The following is a 19,582-nucleotide window of genomic DNA, read 5'->3' on the forward strand; positions in this document are numbered from 1 at the left end:
TAGCAAATACGGCTAGTCTCTTTTTCTGGCTAGAAAGTTGAAAATTTCTGCATTTGTAATTTCTCAGCTTAGTACATACAGTAAGACCAATATGATTTGCTATTTGTAATGATGGAAGAAAAGTAACATTATTGTCAACAATATTATTATGGGTATTATTATCATTTTTGCTACATTAAGTTTATTTTGTTTTTTTCTGGGAAATTAAGTTGATTAAATAGCTTAATTATATGCCCAAATCTCATGAAGTAGGACATTTGAAAAAGAATGACTGACTGAGAATCACCCTGTGGGCTTTCTAATTTAGTAAAATGCTTAAATATAATCACTATACAGGTCCTCCAGTTCTTCAGCAGGGAAAGGAATTTCTGGCTTAAATTGTTTTAATTTATGTTCCTTATAGTTCAACAGAGTTGCAGGATGAAGTGTGGATGGTGAAATATAGGGCTCCCACAAGCAGGCATGTAAGTTGTCCACTGCACAACGATGCCATGACACATCTTTGTGGAGGCAGCAAACAATGGAAATGGTAGTAGCCTGGTGCCACATTGCAGGTGCCAGCTTGGGGGATGAAGCCCATCAAGTTACTACTCCTCCCATCAGTGCATGCACTGTAGAAGAAAAGGCAGAATGAAGCACCAGAAAGCCACAGTTGTTGTGTGACATATTTTGATTCTCTGCTGACAAAAATCTTTTTGAGATAAAGATATATCCCAGAGGTAGTCCTGGGAGTAAGATGAAAATCCATTCAGCTGTTCTTCCAAAATTGTAGAGAGACATGTCACTTGACTTTTGAATTATATAGACTGCCAAAGATAAATTCAGGTAGTCCTTGACTAATGAAGACAATTTAGCCAAAATTTCTGTTGCTAAGCAATGGAGTTTTGCCCATTTAACAACCTTTCTTGTCACAGTCGTTAAACGAATCATTTCAGTTGTTAAGTTAGTAATACTATTAAATGAATCTGGTTTCCACATTGACTTTGCTTGTCAGAAGGTCATAAAAGTGGGACAGTGCAACTGTCATAAATTCATGCCAGTTGCCAAGCATCTGAATTATGATCATGTGATCATGGGAATGCTTCAGGGGACACAAGTTGAAAAATGGTCATAAGTCACTTTTTTGTCACTTTGAAAAATCACTAAACAGTTGTAAATTGAGGACTACTTGTACTATGTTTTTCCCCCATTTTTGTCTAAATATGTGAAGCCTGGAAAGAGCTGTGAGCAAAACTGTGCTGATTATGTCAATATTTACACATTTTGAGCATTTCCCCTTTCCAACCAATGACTGAAGAAAGCTACGGTTGGCAATTCAGAATTGTGTACTCCCATACCTTACAAGATACTAACTTCTTCAGCCTAAATTTATATGCTGCTAATCTCCCAATGACACTAGGGATAGAAGATGAATTTCTAAAAATAAGCTTAAGCTAACCAACTCCTACAAACCTTCAGATTTAGTTCTTTTTCGTAATCCCATTTTACCATAGCTAGATTTGAAAGCATTTAATATTCTTCAACTCTTACTTGCTATGCCTCTAAAATTTCATAGGTGTCAATATAAGAAATTAATGAAAGAATTTATAACTTGCTAAAATAAAGTAGCGAGTGGAGGTTTTTCTTCAGTATTGCAGAATCAAATTATCTCCTAGACTGCAATATCTGTTTTCTTTGTTAATTATTGTTTCTTCCAATTTTATGACTAGTATGAACAGAATCACAATTAACAAGATTTTTTAAAAAAGAAATTAATTAAATTTTTGGGCTTACAAAATCATGTTTTAATGAATTTTCACAGATAATGTATATATTATCAATATCAACATTAATAATATATAATGTATAGCATATAGTAATTGCTAGCTGTTTGCGGTAAGAAGAGAAACATTAGGACTTTGTAACACTGCTTGCAAACAATAGCTGCATTCATACAAAAACTAAATATATCTATAAACACATACACGGGCACCATACTTTTTGTTTCATGGTAAGTAGCACTGCACAAGGTTCAGACATGATGGAAGAAATTGTAAATCAAAGAAATTAAGCATATGAGACAAATAAATAAGAAAATATAGCTAAATCTAGTTTACACCAAATGTCAACTTCCACCTTACGCTTGCTTGTGCTTCACTACTATGTGGTGACAGACTGCCATGAACTATGGGGAGAGGGAATAAGGGGAATGCTTGGGGAAATGAAAGTAAATTCTGTGCCTTATAGAGATGCCTCCTCAAGGTTACCCAGCTGGAAGAAGGAGGGAACTGCATACCAAACCATGCTTGGACTGACCATTATGAAAACACCTTGACTGAACCTGATGAGTTACACTGGGGTGGGCAGTGAGAGACAGTTAAGGAAGGAAAAGTAAAACTTTAGTGCAGGATTCTCAGTTTTGGCTATGCAATAGCTTGGAAATGTTGTAATGTCATTATAAGCATTTTTGTATATCATTCCATAAATACATTGACCAAAAAGGGAACATTATACATGTGTGCCTTCCTCCCTGGTTAGTGTCAAACCATTTGTTAATGCTTTATCATTTGGTAATTTTATCATATACCATGCTTATTGCATTCAACGATCAACCTTCATTTCAGGTTCATGCAAGAATTAAACTAGAGTATGCACAATTAAAATAAACTTCATTTCTCATATTTATGCATTTATTCTTGTTGAAGATTAATCTTCAACAGAGAAGAAGAAAAAAACCTATTCTGAACACCATCTTTCACATATAAAGTTACACAGCACTTCTGTTTGCTCATTGTCAGCCTTGCACCTTTTGATAACAATTTAACAGCAAATTTAGCAAACTAATCCCCTTTAGTTTTTACTTTTACACCTTTTTCTTTGTAAAAGGAATAATATTGACAATTTCCAGTCATCTGAACAGATCTAATTGTTACATATATGTTAAACCGGGCACATAGCCAATGAATAGGTAAAACATGGCTTACTAATGTGTACACTATCTGGATATGCAGCTTCATCATTTTTCAATTTCTTCACAGCATTCACTACTACATTTTCATCATGTTTATAGGGTAATACCTATTTATTATTCAATTTTATTTTATTTATAATTGGTATATGTCAGGTATGTCAACAACCATCAGTTGCCCAAGCCAAAAGGTGCAAGACAGTTAAGTGGAACTGTAGGAAGCATGGGAGGGGGGAACCCTCTGGAACTGAACTACTGTCAGTATAACAAAGGACTGCATTTCCATGTTGACAGAAGGCAATCAACAGTTTGAAATGATAGAATCAAGATCAATTACCAGTAGTCCAAATTGGTGGGATAGAATCAACCATCTCAAACGGCGATAAATGAGACTGTTCCAGCTATATCCACCTAGTTCTTATTTCTCTGCAAAATAAATAAGGTAGGATTTCAATCAAATTCTTCCTTCTTACTTCTGATTTTAACTAATGCTTGATGGACTCTCAATCTGCCCTAAATAGTTTAAAGACTCTTCAGACCACATTTAAGACTCAGAATAAAGGAAAATAAAATTTGACTATCAAAGGAAAAGTGCTTTTAGATGACACTGGAGAGATCTATTGGGAGAAAAATATTATTTTGTTTCCCAAATTTGTGCAGTCCTGGCATCCTATGAATGATAAATAATATTGCAACTTTGCCCAACCTTCTGAAAATTCCATAACGAAGGTATGAAAGGAACAATTACTGCCCATTCCTGCAATCGATAACAATCCTATGTATACATCCCACTAAATTCAGAGCTTTATTCTGAGTAAACTTTTATAAGATTTTGCTGTAAGTGGTTATTAAACAAATTAGTATGTCTGGTCTAACAAAGGAAAGTTTTAAGGTGACATAATAGCTGTCTTCCGGTTCTTCTCACAGAGAAGAGGGGTTGACTTACTCTCCAAAGCACCCAAGAGAAGGACAAGAAGCAGTGAGTAGAAACTTGTTAAAGAGAGTTCCAACCTGGAATTAAGGAAACATTTCCTGACAGTGAGGACAATTAATCAGTGGAACAGCTTGCGTCCGAGAAGTTGTGGGTGCTCCATCGGTGGATATTTTCAAGAAAAGATTGGACAATCTTTTGCCTTGGATGATGTCAGGTCTCCTGCCTTGGACAAGGAGTTTGACTAGAAAGTCTCTGAGGTCACTTCCAGTCCTATGATTATATTCTATTTATTCATATCTTCCAAACATGATAATGCAGAGCTGTCACATTTTTTTAGTTATTATTTTGATGAAGATGATACTGATTACTGCTTTTCTTATTTTTACTATAATTATTGAAGCAGTTTAAACAACATTTTTCATGCATAATTTGCTTATTTTCCTATTTCTATTTGTACAATCTTTCTTTACTTTTGTTTCATGATGGTGTTACTACATATTGCCTTCAGTGACATAGAAAGAAATATAAAAAGTGCATTTTTAAAATAAACAAATTGTCTGACAATGGAGAAAGCTGTTACTAATTAATTCCTATTCATGTATCATTCGTGGTTTCGGGGTGGGGTATCACCAGTACGCTGATGATACCCAACTTTTTCTTACCACCCCGAACCAACCCAGTGATGCCCTCTCCATGATGTCCCGGTGCCTGGAGGCGGTTCAGGTCTGGATGGGGAGAAACAGGCTTCGTCTCAATCCTGCCAAGACTGAGTGGCTGTGCATATCGGCATATCGGGTTAACCAAGTTATTCCACCTCTAACGATGGGGGGTGAGGTGTTACCCCCCGTTGATAGGGCTCGCAACTTGGGCGTCCTCCTGGATTCACGGCTCAGTTTTGAAGATCACATAGGAGCCGTGACCAGGGGGGCTTTTGCACAGGTTCGCCTGGTGCGCCAGTTGCGTCCCTATCTGGACCGAGACGCCCTACGCACAGTTACTCATGCGCTTGTGACCTCCCGTTTGGACTACTGTAACGCTCTCTACATGGGGCTGCCCTTGAAGACCACTCGGAGGCTTCAACTGGTGCAGAATGCGGCCGTGCGAGTTGTAATGGGGGTTTCCCGATACTCCCATGTAACACCTCTACTCCGCGAGCTGCATTGGCTTCCGGTTGCCCTCCGGGTGAAATTCAAGGTGCTGGTTATTACCTATAAAGCCCTACATGGCCTGGGTCCGGGGTACTTGAGGGAACACCTGCTGCCGGCTTCAAACGCCCTTCGCCCAGTGCGCTCCCACAAGGAGGGTCTGCTCAGGGTTCCGCCGGTAAGAGATTGCCGGCGGGTGACACCCAGGGATAGGGCCTTCTCAGTGGGAGCGCCTGCCCTCTGGAACCAGCTGCCGGTGGAGCTGAGGACTGCCCCCGACCTCCGATCATTCCGCCGGGGCCTGAAGACCTGGCTCTTTGAGCTCTCGGGCCCAGGCTGAGGAGAAAATTATTTTAATTGGGGTTTTAATAGCACAGGGTTGATTTAATATTTTTTAACTTGGCTTTTAACTTTTGTAAGGGACGCGGTGGCTCAGTGGGTTAGGACGCTGAGCTTGTCGATCGGAAGTTCGGCAGTTTGGCGGGTCGAATCCCGAGTGCTGCGTAACAGAGTGAGCGCCTGTTACTCGTCCCAGCTTCTGCCAACCTAGCAGTTCGAAAGCACGTAAAAATGCAAGTAGAAAAATAGGGACCACTACGGTGGGAAGGTAACAGCGTTCCTTGCGCCTTTGGCGTCTAGTCATGCCGGCCACATGACCACGGAGACGTCCTCGGACAAGCGCTGGCTCTTTGGCTTTGAAACGGAGATGAGCACCGGCCCCTAGAGTCGGAAACGACTAGCACGCATGTGCGGGGGAACCTTTACCTTTACCTTTACCTTAACTTTTGTATGTTTGATTTTTAACTCCCTGTAAACCGCCCTGAGTCCTCAGGGAAAGGGCGGTATATAAATGCAATAAAATAAAATAAATAAATTAAATAATTTAAATAAATATGAATTCATTTTGCATTATTATTATTATTATTATTATTATTATTATTATTGTTGTTGTTGTTGTTGTTGTTACTGTTGTTGTTGTTGTTATTCAGACATTCTGTTATTCAGATAACCATGGCTGTTGGCATATGAAGGAATGTATATAAGTCAGTATCAGCTTCAGATATATTTGCTAAGCAACCATTGATTTGTTTGAGCTTTGCTCAGAATTTAAGAGACAGACTTAATCAAAGGGAAAGATGTCTATTATTTTACAATCCTCTCATCAACTTGAGACTTGAATCCAAAATGGCCATGGGTTAGGAAATGTTCTTTTCATTCTTTCCATCATTTTGTTTGCTGATTTTGCTTTTCTTCTTCTGCCTTATATTTGAAAAAGAAATACCATCAGACAAAACGATTAAGTATGTGATTAATTATTTCTAAAGTAGTTAAGGCATTATGGTAGAAAGCAGGAGACTGTCTTAGCCATAAAAGCCAGCTGGGTGACTGTGGGCCAGTCACTTTCCCTCATCTCATAGGCTTGTTGTTGTGGGGAAAATAGGAGGAAGAAGGTGTGTTGATATGTTCACCACCTTGAGTTGTTTGTAAAAATAATAAAGGCAGGTTATAAATAATTATAACTAAGTAAATAATTATAGCCATTATTATTGTTATTCTAAGAGTTCGATGACCAGAGGCACTTAATGTTCTTGTTGAGCTGAAATCATGCAGGCCATCTGTACATTGTAAAGTTGGACTAGCTCATAATCATCACCTTGTAGTGTTTTACCAACTGAAAAATACTGGCTCAAAATGTAGTCACGTCTTTTACTCTAATGTGACAGGAATTATATACCACAGTCACATTTTGAGCCACAAATAACTGCAAATTAAGCATTAAGTTGCAAATGGTTGCACTGATTATATGAGACTTATCCAAGGTGCTCCATGTAGTAAGGAAAGATTAACCTTCTCATACTACTTGTTTACACTACAGTTACCAGTAGAAAAGCCCATCTGTTTTGGCTAGAGAACCCAAACTCATTGCCAAGGATACTAATATCACCTTGATTATTCTTATGGAAAACCTGATAGTTCAAGATAAAGAGAGTTATTTTTTAAAAAAAAAATATTTTAGTTTTTTTAATGTTATAACTGAATTATTGCAATTTTTTTACAAAAACTTATTTTAAATAGTGCCAGAAAGGAAATAGAATACTCCTCTTCTGTTCCATTATATTATACATATACACTGTTCAATTAATTGTGCATGTTCCTAGTGATATCAGCACAATCAAACCTTATTGCTATTGTCTTATCATCCATGTTCATAACACAATTCCTGATTGGCTAAAACCATATAAGAAACAAAGGATTTTCATACAATTTTTCTCTTCTCTAAGTAATATTATCAGAAGCACCTCCTGACTATTCTCAATTCCCTTTCTCAGTTTGTTGCAGAAGTATCATTTCTAGGCATCCTAAGATAAAATGATGATCTTTCCTGGAAATTGTCTTTTTTCATACCTTTTTTTTCTTGTCCTTTTTACATCCTTCCACAATGCTTTACAACAAAAGAGTTTAGATTTGTGATCTACCCAAAATACCTTAAGTGAAGGGTTCACAGATTGGACATACTACTGAGACTTGACTTACAAATATATGCCTAATGGACATCTGTTATTGAAAGCAATTGTCATCACTTTCAGTTATTCTAGTTATTTTTTTTCCTAAGACAATCTTGCTTTTTTAAAAATAATATATCATCCATGCATTTATAACATTCAGAACATTTAAAACTAGTTCAGAATATAATACTGAATTGTTATTTTATTATTGTTTACATTTCTATATTTATTTTCATTTTTACTTTATTACATATGTTTCTAGACATAATTCAAAGTTTTGATTTTGAAATTTGGAAGTATTAAACATTATGGGTTCTGTTTTGTAAGATTTTGTAAGGAAGAAGAGAAGAAAAGATAAAGTAAAGAGGAAGAAAGAGGGTTGGTTTTTTTTTACTGTCGACTTCCAAAGAGTATCATGTATGAACTCTTTGGTCCTAGACAAAAAAAAATATTTTGACAGAATAAAGAATGGATACCTATCCACATTTTCTTTTTACTTGTATTACTATTCTTCGGCCTTATCTTTCGTTGTCATGATTTTATCATATTTTGCCCTGGGCAGATATATGTAGGTGTCACTTTGAATCCTCTGCAATTCTCCAAGCTCTGTCCAAATATATGATGCAACAGAGGACCACTAAGTTAAGTTCAGCATTTGTGGAGAACAAAAGGATGCCATTTTGCATTCAATATAGACACGATAATGCATATACATACTTGCAGTTACAAATAATTAATATGTTATTAATTATATTAAGGTATTATTATATTAAAGTACTAGTGTTTATTGTATAGACACATAATTATTTCCCAGATTATTAGATATTTTTTTGATCAGTAGATCTTCAGTGATAGTGGACCATCCATGCTCTCACCCATCCTTGGAGGTGCTGGCTAAGGAGAGGGAATGTCTATGACTGAGATAAATATAGCTGGATTTCAGATTGTTCAACGTGCATCAATAATGCTCATGGGCTTGGGGAAGTGGGGTCACAATAGTGAATCAGAAGATTCTGGCAGTGATCCTCAAGGATCACTAATTTTGCAGGTTGCTGGGTATGAGGGATAATCTGGCAGTGCTGTTATTATCCTCTTTCCTATATAACAGTATTCCTCCCCAACCTGCTTGACCTCATTGTGAGGGTGATCATAGATTCAATGGGTTAACCTACATTGATTTTAAGTTCTCCTCTCTGGGGTCAGAAACAGTACAGAAATCCATGGTGTCAGGAAAAATTTCTATCATGTTATGGGCAATTCACTTCCTAATGGTGTAAAATCTCCTATTTTGCAGTAAATTTTCAGAGGAGTGGGTTAATAGTTGGAGGAAAATTAACATAAAAGGAAAGAGATGTAAGGATAAATATGTTATCTCCTTCAGGCAGCATATGTGCAGCATGAATTATCTCATACCTGTATGCTAAGCTGATCTTTTTGGTATGTTATAGTTTTGCTGTTTTTGAAATAAGATTCTGTTGTCAGTCAAGTTAATCTTAGTATATGGAGTGGGATGTTATTTTGTCATTTGACTTAGGCAATAAAAACATTGATGTCAAATCATGTGTAGAAATATATTGCCTGCATTTTGTTATATTAATAGCAAGCATTCTGCAAATATATGAAACCATGCATAGCACAATATTAAATCACCTGTTTGGAGCAGCTGAGGTCCCTTTACAGTATCATCAATATCCATTCTCCTTCATCCACCAGTCTTTCCTTTCTTCCTTCTTTCCTCCCTGCTATTCAGAATTGATACACATCACATCCAGCAAATGGGCCAGTGAAGTGAATTATATTCACTCTGAATTGAGAGTGAAGTGAAAATTTTTATTTCCAATGAAAACAAACATTTTCTTTCATGATGGATGAAAGATCTTAGGAAATATATCTTATTGGCAAAATAAGATATATTTAGACCTTTAGTTAACAATAACATAAACATAAGGTTATGGCTCTTTAAGAATCAGATATTGATTCAAACAGTTCAGGTTTTTTTCTAATATGGATTCCTTTAAAAAACTAACAAGGCAAAGGTGAACAGAATATATTTGTTATGGAATTAAGCACAGTGTGGTCGAAGACAGAACTACTCAAAGATACAAGTGAACAAGCACAACCAACTCTAATAGCAATGCTATTGTGTATGATTTTGAATCTCTTAATTTTGGAGGCTCAACAGGAAACTCTGTTAATCCATTATAGACACATAAAAACATAACCATAAATCTACAAGTTTTGTAATTCTAGTATGAGAAAAGAAACATCCCATTAATTATATTCCTATGTTATGTTTGCAGTAAATATTGATTTCCTGATTTGATCTAAAATCCTGATGCTGAAAATGTCTTACTTATTTGATTAAAATGCCAAAGGATCTTTATACAGAAATATGATTTTACAAAAAACTGTCTCAAAATAGTAAAATGAAATATTCAGATTTTTGGTCCAAGACAACAAATTTGTATAAAGGTGAAACCAAGTATTGTGGAGATGGATTTTCATTTCATACTCTCTCTCTCTCTCTCTCTCTCTCTCTCTCTCTCTCTCTCTCTCTCTCTCTCTCTCTCTCTCTCTCTCTCTCCCTCCCTCCCTCCCTCCCTCCCTCCCTCCCTCCCCCTCCCTCTCCCCCCCCTCTCTCTGGGTGGAAGTGAAATCTTTTTCCTTGATGCCAAACTTTTGCTTTGGTGCAAGTGAAAGAAATATTGCATACCCTAACAACTTTCTTCAATATATCACGTTTCTAACACTATCCACAGGATCTTCATGCTTTTGAGAGAGAAAACCAGTATGGCACGCTATATTTGATGCTTTGATCAGTCCGAATACTCTTGTCCCCTTCCATTGCTGTTACACTTCCCCACCCCACCCCAAGAATAGAAGCAATATAGATTCTCCACAAACAGTGTTGATTTTGGGTACAGTAGATAATAGTGGTGGAGCAGTGGGCTAATGCCTCCTTAAGTAACACCAGCTGCCTACAATCAGTGCAGGTTCGCATCCCACCAGGCTCAAGGTTGACTCAGCCTTCCATCCTTCTGAGGTAGGTAAAATGAGGACCCAGATTGTTGGGGGCAATTAAGCTGACTTTGTAATAATGCCGCTTGGGGGGTGTATGAAAGCCCTAATAAGCAGGCATATACATAGAATGAAGGCTACTGCTAAGCTTGTAAGCCGCCCTGAGTCTTCGGAGAAGGGCGGGATATAAATGGAATTAAAATAAAAAAAATATGTTTGAAACAAACAACATATATACTTTTAAGGAACACCTTGTGTGCAAGAATCACCAGATTTCTTAATATATCAGACATATAATTGGGTTTAAAAATGTGAGTGTTTTGTCACCAATACCACTTCTCTGTCTATAGAACCACAAACATCTGTAAAAACAAAAACATTGCTCTTGGACTTGTGCTGATTACCTAGATCAGACATGTCAAACTGCCGGCCCATGGGTTGAATGAATCATACTGAAACCACACCCACCCCATTACTGGCAATGGGGAAAAAGTCGTGATATGTTTTGCAATGTCATGTGACATCATGAGCGTGACATGCCTGAGCTAGAGGCTCTTTCCAAGCAATAATAACAATTTTCCTATCCTGTATTCTTTTACAAAGGAACATCTAGATGGCATCACACAATTTAAGAAAACATACATGAAATTATGTTTCCTTTAGTCCACCAAAATAAATACTTCTGCAATTTTTATACTAATCAATTTGATTCTGTATTTACTTGAATGGCGGTGGATAGAATGTCTCAAGAAGAAAATTCACATGCTATATTTGTGAAACATGTTTAAAAGCTTGGGAAAAAAGTAGGGCTAATTCTTAATTTCATCACTTAATTTAGGAGCAAGCTATTAAAAGTTTAAAGTGTATCAGAAAATCAAGTTGCATTTTCAATGATTAATGGATGATTTATCAGTATGTAATTTAGTAATAAGCACATGCTATCCCAATGTCTGTAAATATAGATTTTAAATGTGGTAACACAACATACATTAGCAGTTAAACTTCCAGGGTGCTAGCTGTGATGATAATGCTAATCTACATCTAACATTAGCAATGTTTCACAAAGACTTGCCACTTTCTATTTCCTGGAAAGCTTTCACTTTATGCCCTTAAGCTATGTCTACTGTTTATAATATTTATCATGACATTTGTATATTACATGTTTGCATGTGGTAATGATGTGTGTATAGTTTGAATGTGAAAAAGTTAATAAGTTTCTCTTTTTTTCTTATTTATTTTTCCCCACCCCAAATAATATTGTACTGTCTAAGCTTATAGATAATAATGAGATCATAACTACATAAATTCTTGAATATATTCTGTCATCCTTATTGATCTTGCTTTCAGTAGTGAAAACTTCTGAGTGTTCTTGAAGTGGTTGACAGACCACTCAAGACAGCTGGTAACTTCAACAGGTTTATTTTAGAACAGAGCAACTGATTACAGAAAGGTTCGGCTTTATATAGTCTGCAGCCGGCCGGCTGGTCCAATCAGCGGCCGGTCTTTTCCCGCTTTGCTTTCCGCTCCAATCAGCTTCGCGGGACGTCTGACAGCTCGGCTCCTCGTGGCTGGGCGGCTCTGTATTGCTCTGACAGCTGAGAGCTGTCAGCCGGTTGCGCCTGCGTATTGTTGGGGAGTTTTGACAGCTGTCAAAACTCCCGCGTGTTCGGCTGTCAACGCTTTACCTCATGTTTCTTTTGTTATTGTTTTAGCGAACTAATGTTAACACTTAAATGGAACTATTTACATATAATACACCCCTTACCCTTCCCCCGGATCGTTTTCACCCCCTTGTATTTGTCTGTTGCTGCCTCCCCATTCGTAGTCCTGGAGGTAGGCAGGTGCTTTTTTGATTCGGTTGGATCGTCGTGGGGGTGTCTCATTTTCAGGCTCCCCTTCCTCCTGCGGTAGTGGTGGTCCTGCCTCCTTGTGGGGTGGAGTCAGGTCGTCTGGTATGAGGGGTGGCATGCAGGGGTGTTGGTTTCCTTGTGGTGGTGGTGTGTTTTGTGGTTTACGGTTCCGCAGCTGATCGACGTGTCGTCGTAGTTGTCCTTCAGTGTCAGAATGAATTAGGTATGAAATGGGTCCCGTTTGTTTTATTATGACCCCTTGTATCCATTTCTGGTTGCCGGAATAACTCCTGGCCCAGATGGGTTGGCCAGGTAAAAAGGTTCATGGTGATGTGATTGGTGGTTCTTGGTCATTTGGCGTTCTGTCTGGGTGCAATCGATCTAACCTTGTTATTAGTCTCCTGCCCCACCGTAGTTCAGCCGGCGACTTGCCTGTGGTGGTGCACGGTGTGGTGTGCTGGGCCAGGAGGAATTGGCTGAGCCGCCGGTGCCAGTCTCCTTTTATAAACTTTTTAAGTGCCTCTTTGGTGGATCTTACCATAATTTCTGCCATGCCATTCGTCGACGGGTGGAATGGCGCTGATGTCACCAGTCTAATAGAGTTTCTCGAAGCGAACATCTGAAATTCACGAGAAGTGAATTGTGGTCCGTTATCGGAAACTATGACATCTGGGAGGCCGTGTGATGCAAAAACCCTTCTAAGTGCTTGTATAGTGGAGTTCGTTGTTGTTTTATTGAGGGGTAGCACCTCGAGCCATTTTGAATAACTATCTACGATTATTAAGAAATTCTGCCCTCGTATTGGTCCAGTGAAATCTAGATGGATGCGGGACCATGGGTTTTTCATAGTTTCCCATTTGTGGACTGGGGCGTGGGGCGGCTCGCTTCTGGTTAATTGGCAAGTGTAGCAACCCCCTACATGCTCCTCTATGTCCTTATCGATACCTGGCCACCACACATAGCTTCTAGCAAGCAACTTCATTTTTACCATTCCAGGGTGTCCTTCGTGCAGGGTTTTTAATGTTTGTTGTGTGTTCTTGTGTGGTATTACCACCCTGTTTCCCCATAGGAGGCAGCCTAGATGTGATGTTAATTCTAATTGTTTGGTGAAAAAGGGGCGGAAGATTTCTTCTGGGCACTTATGTGGCCATCCTGTCGTGACCCATCACAGGACTCTACTGAGAATTTTATCCTTAGCGGAGTTGTCAGCAATGATTTTGGCTGTGAGAGGGCACTCTGGTAATTCTGTGATAGCAAGTATGTTGCCTGCAGGGGCTGGGTCGGGGTCGTGTTGTTGTATAGGAAGTCTGCTTAGGCAGTCTGCATGCCCCAGTTCCCTACCCGGCTTGTGTATCAATTTGTAGGAATATGCTGATAAAAAGGTGGACCAGCTCAGGATTCTAGGGGATAATATTTGAGGGGTTGTTTTGTCCCAGGTAAATATGCCTAATAGGGGTTTGTGGTCAGTGTAGATTGTGAAAGGTCTACCATACAGGTAGTCGTGAAATTTTTTCACGCCGGCGACAATGGCCAGTGCCTCCCTGTCAATTTGTGCGTAATTCCTTTCGGCTTTGGTAAGGGTCCGGGAATAGAAAGCGATAGGTCTTTGTGTGCCGTCCTGGTCAAGGTGGCTTAAGACGGCTCCTATTCCGTACGGGGATGCATCGCAAGCAATGCAAATGGGAGCGTCCTCCTTAAACAAGGTGACTGTGGAGCTTTTGCAAATGATGTTCTTAAGTGACTGAAAGCTATTTTCGTGTGTCCTTGTCCAGGACCAGGGGGTGCCTTTATCTAATAACCTATGTAGTGGTTCCACAATTGTAGCCTTATGGGGAAGAAAGGCGTGATAAAAATTTAATAGCCCTAAAAACGCCTGGAGTTCTTGTTTGTTCTTGGGGCTGGGGGCTGATTGGATGGCTTTCAGTTTGTCATTCGTGGGATGAATGCCCTGAGCGTCAATTCTGTACCCTAGGAATTCCATAGAGGGAACTCCTATGGAACACTTCTCCCTTTTTAGCTTAAACCCGGCTGTTCTGAACTGCTCTAGCACAGCTGACAACCTGTCAGCTAGAATGGCTTCTGTTTCCCCGGTGATGAGCACATCGTCAAAGTAAGGGCAAACCCCGGGGATCCCTTTTAAGGTTTTTTCCATGATGCTTTGGAATATGCCCGGGGCTGCCGAAATGCCGAATTGTAACCTTGTCACTTTAAATGCTCCGCGGTGTGTGACAATTGTCTGGGCGACCGCGGTGTCATTGGTCACAGGCAATTGCAAGTACGCCTGCGTGAGGTCCAATTTTGCAAAAATGGCGCCGGAGTGGCTGGAGGCGAGGACGTCTCTAACTGCTGGAATGGGGTAAGCGTGGGCGTTGAGCGCTAGGTTTAGGGTCGCTTTATAATCAGCGCATAGTCTAATTTGTCCGTTAGGTTTTACGGGGGTTACGATGGGGGTTTCCCAGCTGCCCCCATCAGTAGGTTCTAAAACCCCTAGCTTGACAAGGCGTTCCAGCTCGTCCTCAATTTTTTGTTTGAGGGCGAAGGGAACCCTCCTGGGCCTAATTCTGACAGGTTGTATGGTGGGGTTTAAGTTGAGGGAGATGGGGGGACCTGTATATTTACCCAACGAACCATCGAAGACGTCTGCATATTTTCTGCAGACGGCTTCGAGGTTCGAAGTTTGCACAGCATTGACGCCGGTGATGGCGATGCCTAAGGGGCTAAACCAATTTAGCCCTATTAAATTTGTGTGATCCCCTTGGGTGACTATCACTTCTAGGGGCCCCTTGAATTTTTTATACTCCACCCAAACTTTGGCTTTACCCTTAAGCTGTATAGGGGTTTTCTGGTAGTCAGCTAGCTGCACATGTGGGGGTTCTAACAGTATTACTTTTTTACTGCGCCGGCAGATTTCCCTGTACGTTTTAAACGAGATCAGGGTTACTGCTGATCCAGAGTCCACCTCCATGTCACAGTAGACTCCCTGAAGCTTTGTTTTAATTTTTACCTTAGGGCTTAAGTGGTGCACCCTGTCTACCGCCTCCACTAACCCTTCTGGGGTCTTTCCCTTACTGGCTCGGTGGTTGTCCGTACCTGGGGGGTTAGCCTTCACTTCATGCAGGTTGTCGCGGGGACGGCTTCAGCAGACGGGTTTGATGTGGCCAGTCTTACCACAATTGTGGCATTTCGCGTTCCGGAACCGGCAGTTGGCTCGGGCATGGTTGCCCCCACAGCTGGCACAGATGTTGCGTTGTTCCCTTTGAGCTGGAATGAGATTCCTAGGTTTAGGACGGTCATTGTTGTTACTCCGTCTGTTTTGTCGCCTCTCCATCCGGCGTTGTATCACGTCGGTGTCTGTCAGATCTATGGATTCTTTGTCACTGAAGGACGCTTCGTCCTGATGGACGCTTCCTTGGGGTTCGGCCGTAGCCCGGGCAAGGTTTCTCCTGTGATTGTCTTCGTACGCCAAGATCTCCCGGGAGACCTCGGCAAGGGTCATGTCGGGTTTAGATGTGATTTTCTTTTGGAGGCATTCGTCCCTCAACCCGATGACCACTTGGTCCCGGATCCGATCTTCCAGGTCAGGGAAGTTGCAGCTTCGCGCGGCGTGCCGGACTCCTGCGATGAAGTCGTTCGCAGCTTCATCCGGCCGCTGTCTTCGCTGGGCAAACTGTACCCGCCAGTACAGTTCCGAGCGGGCCAGCATGTAGTGTTTGTTGAGCCGGTCAATGAGCTCGGTGTACGGGACCTCGGTGATCGGCACTGGGCTGAATAGCCCTACAGCAGCATCGTAGACAGGAGGACCGCTGATATAGAGGAGCGCTGCGGCTTTGGCTCTGTCATCCGTAATTTTACTGACGAGGAGGAATCCCTCGACCTGCCCCAGATGCGACTCCCATCGCTCTGGGTGGCGGGTGTCAAACTCCCTCACTCATCCGAAATTGGCCATGCTGTCTGGGTCCGGTGGTCCGCTCCGCTATGGAAGTTAAAACTTCCAGTGACTAGCTCCGCCGGCCGGGAACTCTCTTCCTGGCCGTGACTTCAGCTCTGGGGAGCAGATCCCACCTTCGTCGCCAGTGAAGTGGTTGACAGACCACTCAAGACAGCTGGTAACTTCAACAGGTTTATTTTAGAACAGAGCAACTGATTACAGAAAGGTTCGGCTTTATATAGTCTGCAGCCGGCCGGCTGGTCCAATCAGCGGCCGGTCTTTTCCCGCTTTGCTTTCCGCTCCAATCAGCTTCGCGGGACGTCTGACAGCTCGGCTCCTCGTGGCTGGGCGGCTCTGTATTGCTCTGACAGCTGAGAGCTGTCAGCCGGTTGCGCCTGCGTATTGTTGGGGAGTTTTGACAGCTGTCAAAACTCCCGCGTGTTCGGCTGTCAACGCTTTACCTCATGTTTCTGTTGTGATTCAGGGTCAGCCTGTGGGTTCGGCAGTTGGGTCGGATGACTCGGATGACTCGGATGACTCAGACGAGGGGGAGGAGGGGGGTGTTGAAGAAGAACTTGCTGATGATGGCTTGGAGGCTCCGCAGAGCCCCCAGCCAGGCCCCTCTTACTTGGTGGAGACCCAGCTGTGCGAGCCCGACAGTGTGGATGAAGATGACCCACAGCTGGCCCTGTTCAAGGACGCCCGACGCAGGAGGCAGTCAAGTAGGAGCAAGCAGAGAAAGGCTGTGGGACTTCTCGGAAGGAGGCAAAGAGAGGCCACGCCCTGAACTCTTATAAAGGGAGTGTCTGGGGGAGGGCTGGTTTGCTGAAAGCAACCGCTCCGATAGAGGATCAAAGCTCCGGTATCTTGTTTCATGTTTTGTTGTTTGTTTGTGTAATAAATTTGGCAGACGTATCCCAGCCTCTGCCGTTTGTACAGGGGTTGCCTTTCTGCAAGGCCGGTAGCAAGCTGGTACAGAACAGTTTCTTTTGTTATTGTTTTAGCGAACTAATGTTAACACTTAAATGGAACTATTTACATATAATACAGTTCTACTTATAATTTTCTATCTGAAAATGACTACCAAGCAACTTTAGAGGAATAGCCCCTGCAGGTACATTAATAGACATAAGAAGTTATTCTGTAATGGTGTGAGGGAATGGCCTCAGGAGATGAAGGAAATATGCTGTCTAGGGATGCTCTAATAAAAGCTGGAGGGGGAGGGGGTGCAGCTGAATGATTTAGAAAAAAAAATATCTGCCCTAATTTATCAGATGGTAAAAAGAGATGGTGAACATTTTTTAATTTTATACTTGCACGATTCTAATAATATTGCATTGCAATAGAATTGAGTTAGTTCATCTTGTTATGTTTCCGGTCTGGTCTACTTGGGAAGCATAGATCTTCTATATCAGACATGTCAAACTCATGACGTCACATGACATTGTGTGATGTATTGGAGCTTTTTCCCCATTACTGGCAATGAGATGGGTGTGGTTTCCTGGTGACGCATCCAGCCTGCAGGGACTGAGTGAAGTTTTCCTGAATGAAAGAAATGTGTTTGAAAACAAATTGAGTGTGAGTCATTCTTAACTGAATCCAATCCTTGCAAAAATAAAAATTAAAATAAAATAAAATAATAAAATAAAATAAAATAAAATAAAATAAAATAATAAAATAATAAAATAAAATAAAATAATAAAATAAAATAAAATAATAAAATAAAATAATAAAATAAATAAAATATAATAAAATAATAAAATAAAATAAATAAAATAAAATAAAATAATAAAATAAAATAAAATAAAATAAAATAAAATAAATAAAATAAAATAAAATAAAATAATAAAATAAATAAATAAAATAATAAAATAAAATAAAATAAAATAAAATAATAAAATAAAATAAAATAAAATAAAATAATAAAATAAAATAAAATAAAATAAAATAAAATAAAATAAAATAATAAAATAAAATAAAATAAAATAAAATAAAATAAAATAAAATATTGATGGGTGGCTTAAATCAAATATTGAAAAAAATTATAGGAATTGAAAAGTCCAAACTTAGATGCTGTTTTTCCAGTGGAGTGATTAATATGTATAGCTTACCTCAGGGATTTCAGTTTTATTTATGACTTCCAACTCACTTTTAAAGGCCCTTTAACAAGACTAATGTGCCATTTGATGTAATCAGTAGCTACTTCCAGCTCTTCATTTCATTTCAAGGGCATATTTTTTAAAAAACAAATCTAGTCCTTACCACAATCACTTAATTACCACAATTGAGCTTAGAGCTTTGGTTGTAAGTTGTTATGGTCAGTAATCAGCTGTCATCTGACCTTATTTGATTTTCCAATTGTTTTATGATGGTGGTAAACCTGTGGATGATAGGTCACTGTGGATGATAAATGAATCATATGGTTGTTAAGTGAACTATATAGTTGTTAAATGAATCCATTCTCCTAAGTGGACATATTTGTTGGAAACCAGCAAATGATGGAAAGCAGCAAAAAGAGTAACAGGTTCCAGTCATGTGACTGCACAACATTGCAACTGGTTATAAATGCAAGCTGCTTGTTATGCACCGAAAATACAATCATGTGGCCAAATGTGCATGTATGTGCAACAATTGAAATTTTTAGAATGGTTTATCAATAACATTTTGGGAATCCATCACAACTTTGAACCATCTTAAATGTAAAATTTACTCAAGCCCAAAACTTAAAATTTTTATAAAATGTTTTATAGATGGCATTTTGATCCTAAAATTAATTATATTTACAATTTTTAATTTATTTTTATTTTTAATTTTAATTTATTGCACAGATGATTTTAATTTCATTTTTATCTTAATTTCTGTACTTATTATATGTTTTGTTGTTAGCCGCCCTGAGTCCTTCGGGAGATAGGGCGGGATATAAATCCCATCAATAAATAAATAAATAAAATAAATAAAAAGCTGTCTTGTATGTATTCTAATTTACAGCCTAAATGTTGGAGATGTGGTAGTTTGGATGCTACCTATTTTCATATTTGGTGGACTTGTAGAAATATAAAAGCTTTTTGGATGAAAATTTGGTGGAACATTCAAAAGATTTTTAAGAGAAAGGTAAAGTTTACTCCACAATTATTTTTATTGGGTGTTATTATAGATTGTGACACTAAAGAAATTAATTTGATGTTGAATTTGATAACAGCTGTGAGGTTATTGGTAGGGCAATATTGGAAGAAGGATTGTCTGCCTACTATAG

This window comes from Vipera berus, assembly GCF_964194415.1.
Source record: "Vipera berus genome assembly, chromosome: 4".
Taxonomy (NCBI): Eukaryota; Metazoa; Chordata; class Lepidosauria; order Squamata; family Viperidae; genus Vipera; species Vipera berus.